The 14,519-nt window shown below is 51.3% G+C and overlaps 1 pseudogene; it reads left to right on the top strand.

Moving 5' to 3' along the window:
* Positions 1-11,035: 11,035 nt before the first annotated feature.
* Positions 11,036-12,934, top strand: LOC112921925 (G2/mitotic-specific cyclin-B1 pseudogene; annotated as a pseudogene).
* The last annotated feature ends 1,585 nt before the right edge of the window (positions 12,935-14,519 follow it).

The raw sequence follows: 14,519 nt of genomic DNA, 5'->3' as shown, positions 1-14,519 counted from the left end.
CTCTCCCCCTCCTCAGCCCTTAGCTGAGGGGCCTGGCACGTGCTGGTTGATCAATAGACATTTGTTAATGGAATAAGAAGGAAAGACTGCCCTATGCTGCAGGGGCTCGCAGCCTGGAAGAGGAGATGTCACCTAGTGCTAGTTACGCATGGGAAAGAGCGAGCGCAGACGGGGCCAAAGGAACAGGGTCTGGGGAGGGCCGAGGCTCAGAGACAGAGTGGAGCCCGGAGGGCGTCGGGAGGAGGCGGCTCGGGGCAGAGCGCGGGAGCTGGAGCCCGCGCAGCGCCGCCTGGCAGCAGGCGGGGGAAGGGGATGAAGGCCGGGCCCAGGTGCGGCGGGGGCGGGGGGAGCGGCGGGGGCATGCAGAGCTGGCGGGGGCGGGGGGATGTTGGATGGGGGTGGGGGACAGAGCTGGCGGGGGGCGGGAGGGTGCAGAGCTGGCCGGGGGCGGGAGGGTGCAGAGCTGGTGGGGGGCGGGGGGGGGGCGGGAGGCAGAGCTGGCCGGGTCAGGTGGGGGGGCGGGGGAGGGGCAGAGCTGGCTGGGGGCAGGTGGGGGGCGGGGGCAGAGCTGGCCGGGGGCAGGTGGGGGGCGGGGCGCAGAGCTGGCCGGGAGCAGGTGGAGGGCGGGGGGCAGAGCTGGCCGGGGGCAGGTGGGGGGCGGGGGGCAGAGCTGGCCGGGGGCAGGTGGGGGGCGGGGGGCAGAGCTGGCCGGGGGCGGGGGGGCAGAGCTGGCCTGGGGCGGGGGGGCAGAGCTGGCTGGGGGCAGGTGGGGGGTGGGGGCAGAGCTGGCCGGGGGTAGAGCTGGCCTGGGGCGGGGGGCAGAGCTGGCTGGGGGCAGGTGGGGGGCGGGGGGCAGAGCTGGCCGGGGGCAGGTGGAGGGCGGGGGGCAGAGCTGGCCGGGGGCAGGTGGGGGGCGGGGGGCAGAGCTGGCCGGGGGCAGAGCTGGCCTGGGGCGGGGGGCAGAGCTGGCCGGGGGCAGAGCTGGCCGGGGGCAGGTGGGGGCGGGGGGCAGAGCTGGCCGGGGGCAGGTGGGGGGCGGGGGGCAGAGCTGGCCGGGGGCAGGTGGGGGGCGGGGGGCAGAGCTGGCCGGGGGCAGAGCTGGCCTGGGGCGGGGGGCAGAGCTGGCCGGGGGCAGAGCTGGCCGGGGGCAGGTGGGGGCGGGGGGCAGAGCTGGCCGGGGGCAGGTGGGGGGCGGGGCGCAGAGCTGGCCCGGGGCTGGGGGCGGGGGGGCAGAGCAGGCCGTGTGGCCCGGCCCCCTCCAGCCCCGCGCGGGGGCGGGGTGCGCGGCGCTCCACCGAGACAGGGAGCGGCGGGCGTGAACTCCAGCGGCCGCGGCGAAGCCACCGCAAAGGCCCTCCCCAGGCGGCCGGGGGCGGCGCGGCAGGTGGCGCCGTCACGCAGAGGGGCGCTCCCCAGCAAGTCCTCCCGGACGGGGCACGAAAGAAGCCCCCTGGGCCGAGCCACCGGGCCCGCCGGCCCACGGCGAGTCCTCCGCGCAGCCCCGGCTCGACCCCAGCCTCGATCCCCGCCACCGCCCTCGCCGCGCCGGTGCGGGGAGGTTCTGACCTTGCGCCCGGGCCCCGCGCACCCTTGCGAACCCGCGCTCCGGCCGAGGGCGGGCGGCTGGCGAGTACCGAGCGCTCTCCGCGCGTCAGCGCCCCCCCCCCCGCCCCCGCCGGGCCCCAACCCCGCCCGCCCCCTCCCCGCGGGCGAAGGCTTCCGTGCGGGGGGCCTGGTCGCCCGCGGCAGGGTCGGGTTCCTGTGCGCTGGGCCCGGGCGGGGGAGGACCGGACGGCGATGCTGGCGGTGCCATCGGGAGACAGGCGGTCTGGCCCAGCTGCTGGCGACTGCTGGCGCTGGGTGCGCTTGGCAGCGGGCTCCGGAGCGAGCTGGGTCGAGCGATGGGCTCCTCTGCCCTGGGGTGTTTTCCTGGCCCCGGGGAGGCTTGGACAGGCCGGCCTCTGTGCCAGGGTTGAGGTGCTGGGCTGAAGGACAGGAGCCCACTGCAAATCAGCAGTGTGTCTACGACAGAAGGGACATGCCCAAGTGAAGAAACGGCAGCCTCCCCCGCCCCGATGTCTGGGTACCCCGGGTCAGCCCCAGGGTTTCAAGGACTATGGTGGCATATGAACAAGTGGGGGAACGTAGGAAGGGCTTGGCTGTGGGTCATTCCCCTCCTCGTGCTTCGCCCTCCCCCAGACCCTGTGGGAGAGCCTCTCCCGGGGCCGGGGGTCAACCCCCCCCCCACCCCCCCACCATGGCTGCACGGTGAGGGCACCGCGGCCTCAATTCCCCTCTGGAGCACCTTCCCGAGGCTCCCGCCAAGGTCACGGCTTGGTCCTCCACTGTCCCCCAGTGGTTGTCTTGCCTCACTGCACCCTGACAGCCTAGCAGGCTATTTATTTTACTTAATTCCCTCAAACATGATAGACATCGCATTCCTACCATATGCCTAGCCCTCTCCCTAGAGCTCTAAGGGACATAGAACCTGCCCTAAAAAGGGTATATATATTCTCTCCAGGAGGTGAAGGCATACCTGCAAGGGAACAGTGAAACCGAATAGAGTAACATTCACTTTCAGGGAAAGTGATATTGTGATTTGTAATAAGAAATATACATTTGGTCTTTGTCCACTCTTCTTGGCATAGAGCACCTAAAACCCTGGGAGTTTCCTAAGTAGCAAGAGTGGTCATGGTGTCTTTGCCCAAGTTAATGAGGTGACTTTTGGAATACCTCCTGAGATTAGGGGCTGATTGCCAGGAGAACCAACCTGTGGCTGGAAGTTTGGAACTCTCAGTTCCACCCCCAGACCTCTGGGGAACGGAGAAGGGCTAGAGGTGGAAGCAATCACCAATGGCCATTGACTTCATCAATCAGGACTGTGTAATGAAGCTGCTATAAAAACTGGAAAAAAAAAAGAAAAAAAAGGACTGGGTTTGGAGAGCTTTAGGGTGGTGAATACATGGAGATTCGAGGGGAGTGGTGCACCCAGAGAGAGCATGGAAGCTCTGCCTTTTCCCCACACCTTGCCCTGGGCCTCTCTTCCATCTGGCTGTTCCTGAGTTCACCCTTGTAAAATAAACCAGTAAGTAAGATGTTTCTATGAGTTCTGTGGGCCACTGTAGCAAATTAATTGAACCCAAAGAAACAGTCGTTGGAACCTTCTATCTGTAGCTAGGCCCAACCTGGGCCTGAGGCTGGCATCTGAGGTCTCATGGGACTGAACCTTTAACCTGTGGGATCCTATGCTGTCTTAGGGTGGATAGTGTCATCATTTAGTTGAATTGTAGGATACCCAGCTGGTGTCTGAGAATTGCTTGATGGAATGGAGCACGCGCGCGTGCGCGCGCGCACACACACACACTAGAATTAGATCCCAGAATCCTTTCTGTCCATGTCACAAATGTGATTTGCTAGAACAGCACTGGGTCATGGAAATGTGGTTTGGGAAGAGACAGGATGACAGGATGAAAGGTCCCTGGGGGTAAAGAGCCTGGGATTCCTGGGTGGCTACGTGGTCCCCTGTGCTCTGGAGCATGAGCTGTGCCATACTCAGGTACGACAGGTAAAGGTTACCAGTGGAATTTAGAGAGAGATTCAGCTTCAGAGTAGGTGAGCCACTGGATCTATAGAGAAATGCAGAATAATGAGGATCACACTAACAAAATCCTTTGGTTATTGGTATTCGTAATAGCTAAAATGAAAGTAAAAGGAAGCCCTGGATTGGGCCTTGATGCTAAACCAAGATCAGATCTGGGCCTGGGTGCCTCAGATCCCGCCTCCTGGGCGGGAGCCTGGGTGCCTTCACTAGCCTCAAAGCTGCCTAGAAAAGGGGGAAAGTATGCAGGGGCAACAGAAAGTACCTCTGAAACGCCTGATCGCTAAGAAAGTTGTCACTGTGGCAGAGGAAAACTAAAAAGATAATGAAAACAGGGATATGGTATGGAGGAACGACCTCATTTTGTGGGTCAGTGTCAGTAGCTTCCTGAGGAAGCCTTACTAAAATGAACTGTGAAAGCATCACTAAGAGCCGCGTCATAGGTTTTGAATGTTGCAGTGCAGAGGAGCAGGTGTAGGTTGATACGGGACCCACAGCTCGCAACGGAACAGTCACACATGGTTACATGGGATCCGGACCCACAGGAGGCTCTTCTCAGGGGAGCACTGTGAGGTCGGTCTACCCTGTGAGGGGGTACTGTCTTCCCCTGTGAATGCCAAGTGGAACACCCGAGCTGAAGCAGCTAGCTGGTGGGTTTCACACGCAAGCCATGTGGGACTGGCTTGAAGGTGACTGGGACACTCACCTGTTAAATCTGCCTGTTTCTTGGTTTGGGGGCCGAGCTGTGGCTCAGGGGGCCCCATTCGCGTGGGAACCCCATATAGCCTTGTGTTGCCATACCTAGAGACAGTTCAGGGAGACTTCCTGCCGGCAGAGGGGGGCAGAGCAAAGGCCAGGCAGAGGTAAGCAGTCTCTCTCCTTTAAATCCCAGGAATCTCAAAACAGAGATGCAGGACGAGCCCAGCAGCTGAGCAGTGGGTAGTGTAGGCTCAGTAGGCTTCAAGGAGTAGTAAGTGTAAAGGGGCCCTGGTGTAGCCCAGCCACGGAGAAGGGGAGGTCTGCGTGGGTCTCGACTGTGCTTGGGGTCTCCTGGCCTCCGGACTTAAGTCCCACTGTGACTTTATGTGGGAGGCATATAAACTGTCCCCACTTCACAGATGGGAAAGCAGAGGCTTGGAGAGGTCAGGTATAAGGTCACACAGCTGGCAAGTGGCCAAGCAAAACTTGACGCTCCCCCCCCCCGACATTCCACAGTGGCTGTCCCTGCACGAGTGCTCGTGGTCTGCATGGTGCCGTGGTCTGCGTGGTGCTCTCCTGCGATTCATGTAATTTAATACCCACCTGAACCCCACAATGCTGGAGGTTTTGTTCTGTTTTATGGAGAAGAAAAGAGCATCTCAACGACATAATGTGCCCCATGTCTCAGACGTTGCCTAGTGGGTGGCCGAACTCAGATTCAAAATTCACGCACCGTTGCGCTGGTCACCCAGGACCCTCCGTGACGCCACGAGGTTCCATCTTGTGTCCCCACCTGCCATTAAAGTCTGAGGACTGAGCTTTTCCTAGGCAAGCTCTCGTGCCATCTCCCAACCCAAGCTGGGTGTCACTTGAGCCCTGTCCCCACCCCTAAGCCCCTGTCCCATCATGGGCAGTCGGTGGCACATGCCCTCCAAGGACAGTCCCCACCCTGCATCAGCAGGCAGGGCCGATAGGTCGGTGGGTGTTGTTGCTGCTGCCCTTGAGCGTCTAACCCCATCACTGGATTCTGGGATGGGGCGCTGTTCAAGACCAATGTCCCCGCGACTGCCACCAGCAGCCCTGGGCGTGTCTTGCTGGAAATGTCTCCTGCCGTTTCCCCTGGGAACCCCTTCCCTGGAGCTGGAAACTGTAGGGCATTCTTGTCGGCGTCTGGAGGCCTTGCCGGTGAGAACCGCCCCGCAGGACGGAACACTATGCCCGAGTCCAGTCGGACACGCATCCGGAGACCGGGCGACAGTGGCGTCCGCCCTGAGCTCGGCACCCCGGGTGACTACACGACAGGAACATAAGAGCAGCTCAAAGCCACCACTGGAGCAGCGCAGGATCGGAACCAGGGCTCGTGCTTCTTGGGAGCTGACCTGCCAAGCGCGGGCGGCTGTATCCCGGGAGAACAGGGTAAGGAGCCGGGAGGGCGGGTTGCCGTGTCCCTGCCCCGCGATGGGCGAGCAGAGGCTCGGGGAGCTCAGGGCGTTGTCAGGGCTCCCGAGCCGGTCAGCGTGGTCCCCTCCCCTCCGTTCCTAAGCACGGTGACACCGCACCCAGGGCAGGTGCTCTCACAGCGCCCGTCCACAGAATTTTCCAATAGGTCCGGGTGGGACCTGAGAATATGCATTTTAACAAGTTTCCGAGTGACCTGGGAACTCTGAGAACCGCGGCTCTAGAGGCAGGAGGCTAATGAGTAGTTTGCTCGCGAGCAGCCCTGGGGCAGGGCGGAAGGCGCTGGTTTCCTTCCCTGTGCCATCGGGCCTCTGGGCTGAGGGGGGCGGCCAGTGCCCCCCGCTCCTGGAGCCGCAGCTAGCTGCCCCAAGCTCTGCACCACTGCGCCTTACAAGAGTCCAGACAGGAGACCCCGGGCTCTGACCTGTCAGGTGTAGGTGGCACCAGAGCAACAGGCTCCAGGGGCCCGGAAAGCAGAGAAGGCCGGAGGCCGAGCCGGGGAGATGCGGCCAGCCATGAGCGCGACCGGGGCAGCCCAGTGCTCCTCTTTGTGTCCAAACAACAATCTGAGTTGTGCATCCCCAGACGCGTGATTTCACTGTCTCTGGATCAAGAAGCAGACACACTTGCCGCATCCAGTGCCCGGAGGGCATACGGCCTCCTCCCCGCCCCTGGCCCACACACATCCGACAGGAGACGATGACCCTTGGGAGGCGAGGAGAGGAAGGAGAACGAGGTAGCAGCAAGGGGTGGTCCACGTGGGAGCTCAGGAAAGCGCACCCCTTCTGGCCCTAGGCACTGCCCCTGCCGGTGAGGACTGGCTAAGGTCTAGGTGCAGGTGGCTAAGGCCCAGGTGCAGGTGGTGGCAAAAGGTTTAAATTCACCACAGGAACTATAACCATCCTTTCCTGTGTTCTGCTTCAGGTCAGGCTGACCCGGGGCTCTTAATGGGGACAGACCGTGCAAAAGCATATAGACTGCGTGTGTGAGGGTTTGTCCAGCTGGCACACATGCTTTCTAACAATTCCACACTTTGGACCTTCATTAACAGCAGTGCAGGATCTCCAAGCAGGGAATTGTAGGAGCTCTGTCTAAAAGCCTGTGTTGAACATTAACTGCTGTGTAGCAGCCATGTGTTACACTTCCAGGGTTGCCCAAAGGTCATGCATAAGCTCTGCAACTGGAGCCATTGTGATCATATAGCAACATCCAACCGGAAGACATAAATGATTTTCAAAAACCAGTTTTAGGGATGCCTGGGTGGCTCCGTTGGTTAAGCATCTGACTCTTGATTTCAGCTCAGGTCATGATCATGGGTCATGGAATCGAGCCCCACATTGCGCTCTGCACTCAACAGGGAGTCTGCTTGAGATTCTCTCTCTCCCTCTCTTTCTCTTTGCCCCTCCTTGGCTTTTGCGCATGATAGATAGATGATAGATAGATAGATAGATGATAGAACAAATCTTAAAAAATAAAGAAAGGCTTTTAGTATATGAAACATGCCAACACGAAGCCAGCTGTGTAGATTGGGAAGCAAAAGCCACAGTTCCATTTGTCTTATGTCTGTCCGAGATTCACAAAATTTTTAAATCGAGGTACATACAAAGCAAAACAACACAAAGGAGAAGGAGAAGCAAAATAAGAAAAACTACATGTATCATCATGGAGTTGTACCATCAACTGCTCAGATCATGCAAAACGTCTGATCTCCTAGACGAAGGGGAAACACTGGTGAACAAAGACAGAGACACAGCTTTAAGTCTACAGAAAGCAAAAGAGCGGTCAGAGCCCAGCAGGGAGAGACATGGCCATTCACAGGGAGCCTTCCCTGTCTGGCCCAGCCTGGGCTGGGGGAGGAGTCCAGATTTCAGCTTTCCTGGGTTTACAGGAGAATGTGAAAGGGCAGGAAGACACTAGGAGTCCACTGCCCTAATTAGCTACTTAGATCAATAGCAGCTCAGTCTTAGTTGAGGATTAGAATTATCTAGGGATCATTTATAAGTCTTAACCCCAGACCAATTAAATCAAGGTTGTGGAGAACCGCACAGCAAAAAAATTTAAAAACCCTTTAAGTGAGTCAGTGGGCAGCCAAGGCTGAGAATCCTTGCTCTAGGATACTCTTAATGACTTTGAATATACTAGATTATTGGCAGATTTTCATAATCCGCTTTATGCCCGCTAGCCATGAAGTCAATTAAGACCTGTCTCCAAATTCTTCTGATTGCCTATTTCTGTTACCCTGTTTTTATTTAATTGCATTGATTTCCTAAAATGAGCATGAACTGGTTTCAAATAATTAATTCATACTTTAAAAAAAATGAATGAGTAGAATTGTGGAAGTATTTCCCAGTTGTCCCAGCACATGATGTCTTCTAAGAATACAGTGACACGGTGTCTGACTTCTCTAACCACAGATGCCCTTGGAAAATAAACTCCAACCTTTAAATACATCAGCAAGCCAAACATTTCTTTTGCTATTTTCAATCAGTTTCTTGATTTTTATCTCTAGCCTCAAAAAAGAAAGAAAAAAATGAAAAAGAAACCTTTTTCAGAAATCTGCCACCTTTTCAAATAACTTTTTTTTCCTTTGGGTACATGTGATAATGTGGCAATTCTGATTTTTTTTCCTAAGGAAAAAAAATTATACCAGACAGACAGGTCTTAGATAATTTTTCCCTCTTCACACCAATCTCTTGTCCTATTTTTTTTTTTAAGTTCTCTTAGAAGTGCCTCTTCCAATCAGAGGAAGGCCATTTATTTCAAGATCCATAAATAGCTGTGAGTCTTTAAGATTCTCCTAGCACATTGTATTCCTCTGCTGTCTGCTGTGTTCATTTTCTTCCCAGTTTTTGTATTCCTACACAGTCTGAAAAATATTTCCCCACGGGGAAAGCTGTGACAAATGCACTAGAACAAAAGGGGCCATGCCAGGTGCTCAGGGGGTGCTTGGTTCCTTAATGAATGAGTGGTAAATGGCCCAGTGTCTGCCCAGCCCCAGTATAGGTTTCAGCACTGTGAACTGCCACACATTCCCAGATAAACATACTTGTTGCAGTTCTGGAAAAATACCTGGAGAATACACTGCTATTAGAAACTTTGCCAGGGGCCACAGCCATAAGCCAACAGTCTTACTCTCCAGTCTCTGCCTTCATCTCTGCTCTGAATCTTTAAATGCATCTTGGGGGAAATCCTGTTTGGATCCAGAACCCAAGGAAAAGACTGAGATTATTTGGTGATTTAGGGACTCTGTTTATTGTCAGTGAAGATAATCAAATTAGATTTTATAAAACAAAATCTAAATTGATTCATCTCATTTCTGTATTAATGTCTGTATCTTGGTCCTATCTTTAAAACCCTGTGTACTTCAGGGATCCCTGGGTGGCGCAGAGGTTTGGCGCCTGCCTTTGGCCCAGGGCGCGATCCTGGAGACCCGGGATCGAATCCCACATCGGGCTCCCGGTGCATGGAGCCTGCTTCTCCCTCTGCCTGTGTCTCTGCCTCTCTCTCTTTCTCTCTGTGTGTGACTATCATAAATAAATAAAAAAAAATTAAAACCCTGTGTACTTCAGTATGACACACTTAGCCATGCTTTCAAGCTGTCAATCACCTAATCTTTAGTAGCATTGACTGAGCAAAATATTTTGTTTTAGGGATGAAACTGAAGAACAATTTGGTATTATGTCTAACAGAAAATTATCCCCAGAATAATAATAATAATCATCATCATCCTGAGAATCATGCTCAGATCTCTAGCTGACCCATCTTGTCTCCTTCCCAAGTCCAGGGTTTGACAGTTCCATGGGAAAAGCCCTAGATTTGAGAGGAAACTTGTGTTCTGGTATATTCTGTGCTCTTTCTAAAGGCGTATTACTTTTTCTTTTCTTTTTTTAAAGATCATTCATTCATTCATTCACGAGAGACACAGAGAGAGGCAGAGACATAGTCAGAGGGAGAAGCAGACTCCCCGCAGGAGGCCCAGTACAAGACTCAATCCCTGGACCCTGGAACCATGACCTGAGCACAGGCAGACGCTCAATCACTGAGCCACCCAGGGGCCCCTGTTCCATGCTCTTTCTAAAGGTGTATTACTTTTTCAAAGAAGATTAAGAGTTTGTTGTTGGGAAATTTTGGATAATAGGGTGGGGTTGGTTATTTACGTCATTGTGTTAATTGTTGACCTGCTCCATGATGACCAGCCAGTCTTAAGGATGGAGAGAACACAGATAGAAATGGGCGCAAGATTTGTCAGCCCCCCCGTCAGCTAGACTGTTTAGCACACCAGCCCACCTTGTTTCCACAGTGGAATTCTTTCACAGCATTTCTCAGGGAATTTGCAGTTTTCTGAATCCCCGCTTTTGAGGAAAAAAAAAAATTTGATCCAGAAGTAAGGAAAATGGGAAACAAGTATTACAAATCTTCTTTGAGATTTAAAACTTAATACGTAACAGAGGCATTACTGGTTGGAAGGACTCATCTGCTGACTTCAAGTTTAAAGCAAGAGCGGAAGCTGAAAAGGAGAAAGGTTGAGGAGGACATTTCTGGGAGCCTGGATGATCACAATCTACTCTGCTCCTCTAGTCGCTGTTGCTGTGTTTGTGTGTCCCTGGCCTTGTCCGCTGCTAATGGTGAGTCATCCCTGAAAACAAAATGAACATTAATAAGCTTATATCCGTAGTATACTTTATACAAAACCAGTGAGTGATGTTCCAAGAAATAACGAGTTTTGCAAACAAATGAGGTTCTTAAATTGGTGATTTTGACATGTGATTCTCTGTAGTGTCTTTAATCTTGCCAGGAGATCTGAATGCTACATTATTGGAATACTATCTTAAAACATTTGCTGGCATTTTCCCAGTGAATGTTGCTACAAGCTACAGTTCTTTGTAAAGACATTGCAGTTAAAAATTTCTTATTTTTTTTATTTATTCTTACATACCAGACAAATTTTTCAGAAAACTGTAAGAGTGATTAAGGAGTATAAAGAATGTTGGAAGTATTTTAAAAGAAACCTCTGATTTAAAAAAGAAAAAAAGAAAGAAAAAGAAAGAAAAAAGCAAAAGAAAAACCTATGATTTCAGAAATTACAGAGAATTCCCAGGTTTCCGATTTCTTCTTTTCAAATCCTAAAGAGCTTCAGGAATCTGGAAATACTATTCTCAATTTTATCTCCTGAATTTCCCTGGGAGTCTGATGGTTTGTCTCTGCCCCTGCCCTGAGCTGCCAACCAGCCTCTTGGCTGGTTCCTTCCAGTCCATTCTCTGTACCAGAGCCAGAGCAACCCTAACAGAAACACAGGTCTGTTCATTTTGTCCCCTTCCATAAGGCATTTTAGTGGATGCCCACGTGAAAAGACACTCAACCTCATTGGTAATCTGGGGAATAAAAATTAAAACCACAATCAGAGATCAGTACACACTTATCAGATTGGCACAAAAATGTTGAGTCCCAGCTCAGAGAGGCAGGGACAATATCTGATTTTACTCACCATTTTCTTTATAAGCTTAGCACAATGCCAGACAGTTAGTAGGTGCTCACTTCCCGTTTGCAGATGGATAAATGTGTGAATAAATGCATGGGAATGAGAAATGCAAGAGCCTTCATGCTACGTACTACACACAGTGTCACCCACACACCTGGCAAAATAGAGGGACCTCTGGGCATTGTCCAAAGTGGTTTTTCGGTGTGCTGCGGAGGACCGGCTGTTGGCCCGCAGGCCTCAGCTCCGGGCTCCAGGTTGGCGGCGGCTCCCATGCTCTCCTCTCCCCCCGTGAAGACACGGCCATGGCGCTCCGGGTCACCAGGAACACAAAAGTTAATGTTGAAAACGAGGCGAAGATCGGTATGGCAGGGGCGAAGCGGGTGCCTCTGGCCTCTGCTGCAGCCTCCAAGCCCAGCCCGAGGCCAAGAACTGCTCTGGGAGACGTTGGTAACAAAGTCAGTGAACAACCACAGGCCAAACTGCCTCTGAAAAAGGAAGCAAAAAGTGTGGTTCCTGGAAAAGTCATTGCTAAAAAAATACCAAAGCCTCTGGAGAAGGCACCTGAGCCTGTCCCTGTCCCTGTGCCAGAACCAGAGCTGGAACCTGAGCCAGTTAAAGAAGAAAAACTTTCGCCTGAGCCTATATTGGTTGATACTCCCTCTCCAAGCCCGATGGAAACATCTGGATGTGCCCCTGCAGAAGAGTATCTGTGTCAGGCTTTCTCTGATGTAATTCTTGCAGTGAATGTTGTAGATGCAGAAGGTGGAGCTGATCCAAACCTTTGTAGGGAATATGCGAAAGATATTTATGCTTATCTGAGACAACTTGAGGAAGAGCAAGCAGTCAAACCAAAATACCTACTGGGTCGTGAAGTCACTGGAAACATGAGAGTCATCCTAATTGACTAGCTAGTACAGGTTCAAATGAAATTCGGTTACTGCAGGAGACCGTGTACATGACTGTTTCCATCATTGATTGGTTCATGCAGAATAACTGTGTGCCCAAGAAGATGCTGCAGCTGGTTGGTGTCACTGCCATGTTTATTGCAAGCAAATATGAGGAAATGTACCCTCCAGAAATTGGTGACTTTGCCTTTGTGACTGACAACACTTACACTAAACACCAAATCAGACAGATGGAAATGAAGATTCTAAGATCTTTAAATTTTTATATGGGCCGCCCTCTACCCCTGCATTTCCTCTGGAGAGCGTCTAAGATAGGAGAGGTTGATGTTGAGCAACATACTTTGGCCAAATATCCGATGGAACAATCTATGTTGGACTACGATATGGTACACTTTCCTCCTTCTCAGATTGCAGCAGGAGCTTTTTGCTTAGCGCTGAAAATTCTCGATAATGGTGAATGGACACCAACTCTACAGCATTATCTGTCATACATCGAAGAATCCCATCTAAATGTTATGCAACACCTGGCTAAGAATATAGTCATGGTGAATTGTGGGCTTATAAAGCACATGACTATCAAGAACAAGTATGCCACCTCTAAGCATGCTAATATCAGCACTCTGGCACAGCTAAATTCTGCAGTAGTTCAAGATTTAGCCAAGGCTGTGGCAAAGGTGTAACTTGTAAACATGCATTGGAGTATTGTAATATCTGCAAATAAAATTGGCACCATGTGCCATCTCTAATATTATATGTTACCTTTACTTCCTTTTAATAAGGCTTGTGGTCCTTTTTAACTTCTTATACCTTAGCTCATTTGAATGTGGCTACTTTTCTACTTGAGGATAACCTAAAAGTTGTGTTAAAGGTCTGATGGGGAGTATAAGAAGTGCTTTTCAGTTTATCGGGACCCAACTCACATATGTAATTGTTATTTGTGTGGTTGTTGTTTTACGTATCTGGCTTTGCTTTCTTGATATGGATTACTACCGTCATGAAGGCATTTAAAGCCTTTCTGTAGGGCATATTGCTCATAAGCCCAATCATCTTGGAGAATATGCAGCCTCGTTCTGCTTAAAAGTCTGCCACTTAACCTCTAGACCCCCCGTTTTCTGTTTCTTCTGGGTTGCAGCCATAACTCTTAGGTAGTTTTTACTTCTACCACTATTTCTTAAATTATCAATTGTAGCTAGTACCAATTTTTTCACTTGGAAAAATAAGAACTTTATATTCTAATCCTACTTTACTTTTTCATTTTATTGATCAAATAAAAGAGGATCCTCAAAACATACAAAAGTATCTAAAAGTTAGAGAAATTTCTAAGAAATGGGATCATTCTCTACAAAAGCACTTTCTTTTAACATGTAGAGAGCTTGCCTGGATTTGGCCATTCCATTCCATCGTACGGATATGCTGCAGCATATTCCACCATTCTGCTGGTGACCTTCACATTCATTACTTTTCCTCTTTGCTCTTACAGACAGAAGTATTTTTCATTAAATAACATACTTTCCTTTCTGTATGCTGGGTTCTGTATGTTCTAAGTTTTGGCTGGTACTGCCAGGTGACTTTTCAGTGTCCTCAGCAATGTACAAAAGCGCTGGATTTCTCTGCGTCCTTGCCAGAATTGAAAGTAATGATTCTCAATTTCCGTGAATTTGGCAAAAAATTATCTATCTTGTTGGCTGTTGTAATGTATAATTCTGATGGCTAGTTGAATAAACTTTTGTTGACTACTTCCAAAAAAAAAAAAAAGTGGTTTTTCTTCCCTGAGGCTGGTGGTCAAGATCCCTTCTTTTTCAACAATGTTTTCACTCCTACTATAGCAGTGAAATTGATCCTCGTGAGCCCGGTTTTCCCATCTTGAACATGGGGAGACTGTGCAACAGGCCTGGCATCTCCCTCTCTCCTCCACTCCCTTCCTTCCCTCCTTCCTTCCTTCTTTTTTTTTAAGACTTCATTTATTTATTTATGAGAGACACAGAGAGGCAGAGACACAGGCGGAGGGAGAAGCAGGCTCCATGCAGGGAGCCTGACATGGGACTCGATCCCAGGACCCCAGGATCATGCCCCGGGCTGAGGGTGGCACTAAACCACTGAGCCATCTGGGCTGCTTGCCTTCCTTCCTTCTAAAAAATACCAAACTATATCAAATTATATAAAAATCCATACAAACATTGCTTAACATTAGCAGTATTATTTCCTCCTGTTTTGCAAAATTGCAGTGAGAAACAAGTGAGATAATGTACATAAAAGTGCTTCATAAAGCACAAAGCATCATGCAACATTAGTGTCCCGCATTATTAAATGGGCATGCCTCTGCTTTATAAAGCACGTTCCCTGTCCACCTAAGCTTGTATCAGAGGACCTGGGCTCAGCC

This window comes from Vulpes vulpes, chromosome 12 (genome assembly GCF_048418805.1).
Source record: "Vulpes vulpes isolate BD-2025 chromosome 12, VulVul3, whole genome shotgun sequence".
In the NCBI taxonomy this organism is placed as follows: Eukaryota; Metazoa; Chordata; class Mammalia; order Carnivora; family Canidae; genus Vulpes; species Vulpes vulpes.
The sequence above is the reverse complement of the archived record's forward strand: the minus strand, read 5'-3'. Positions and strand labels throughout refer to the sequence as shown.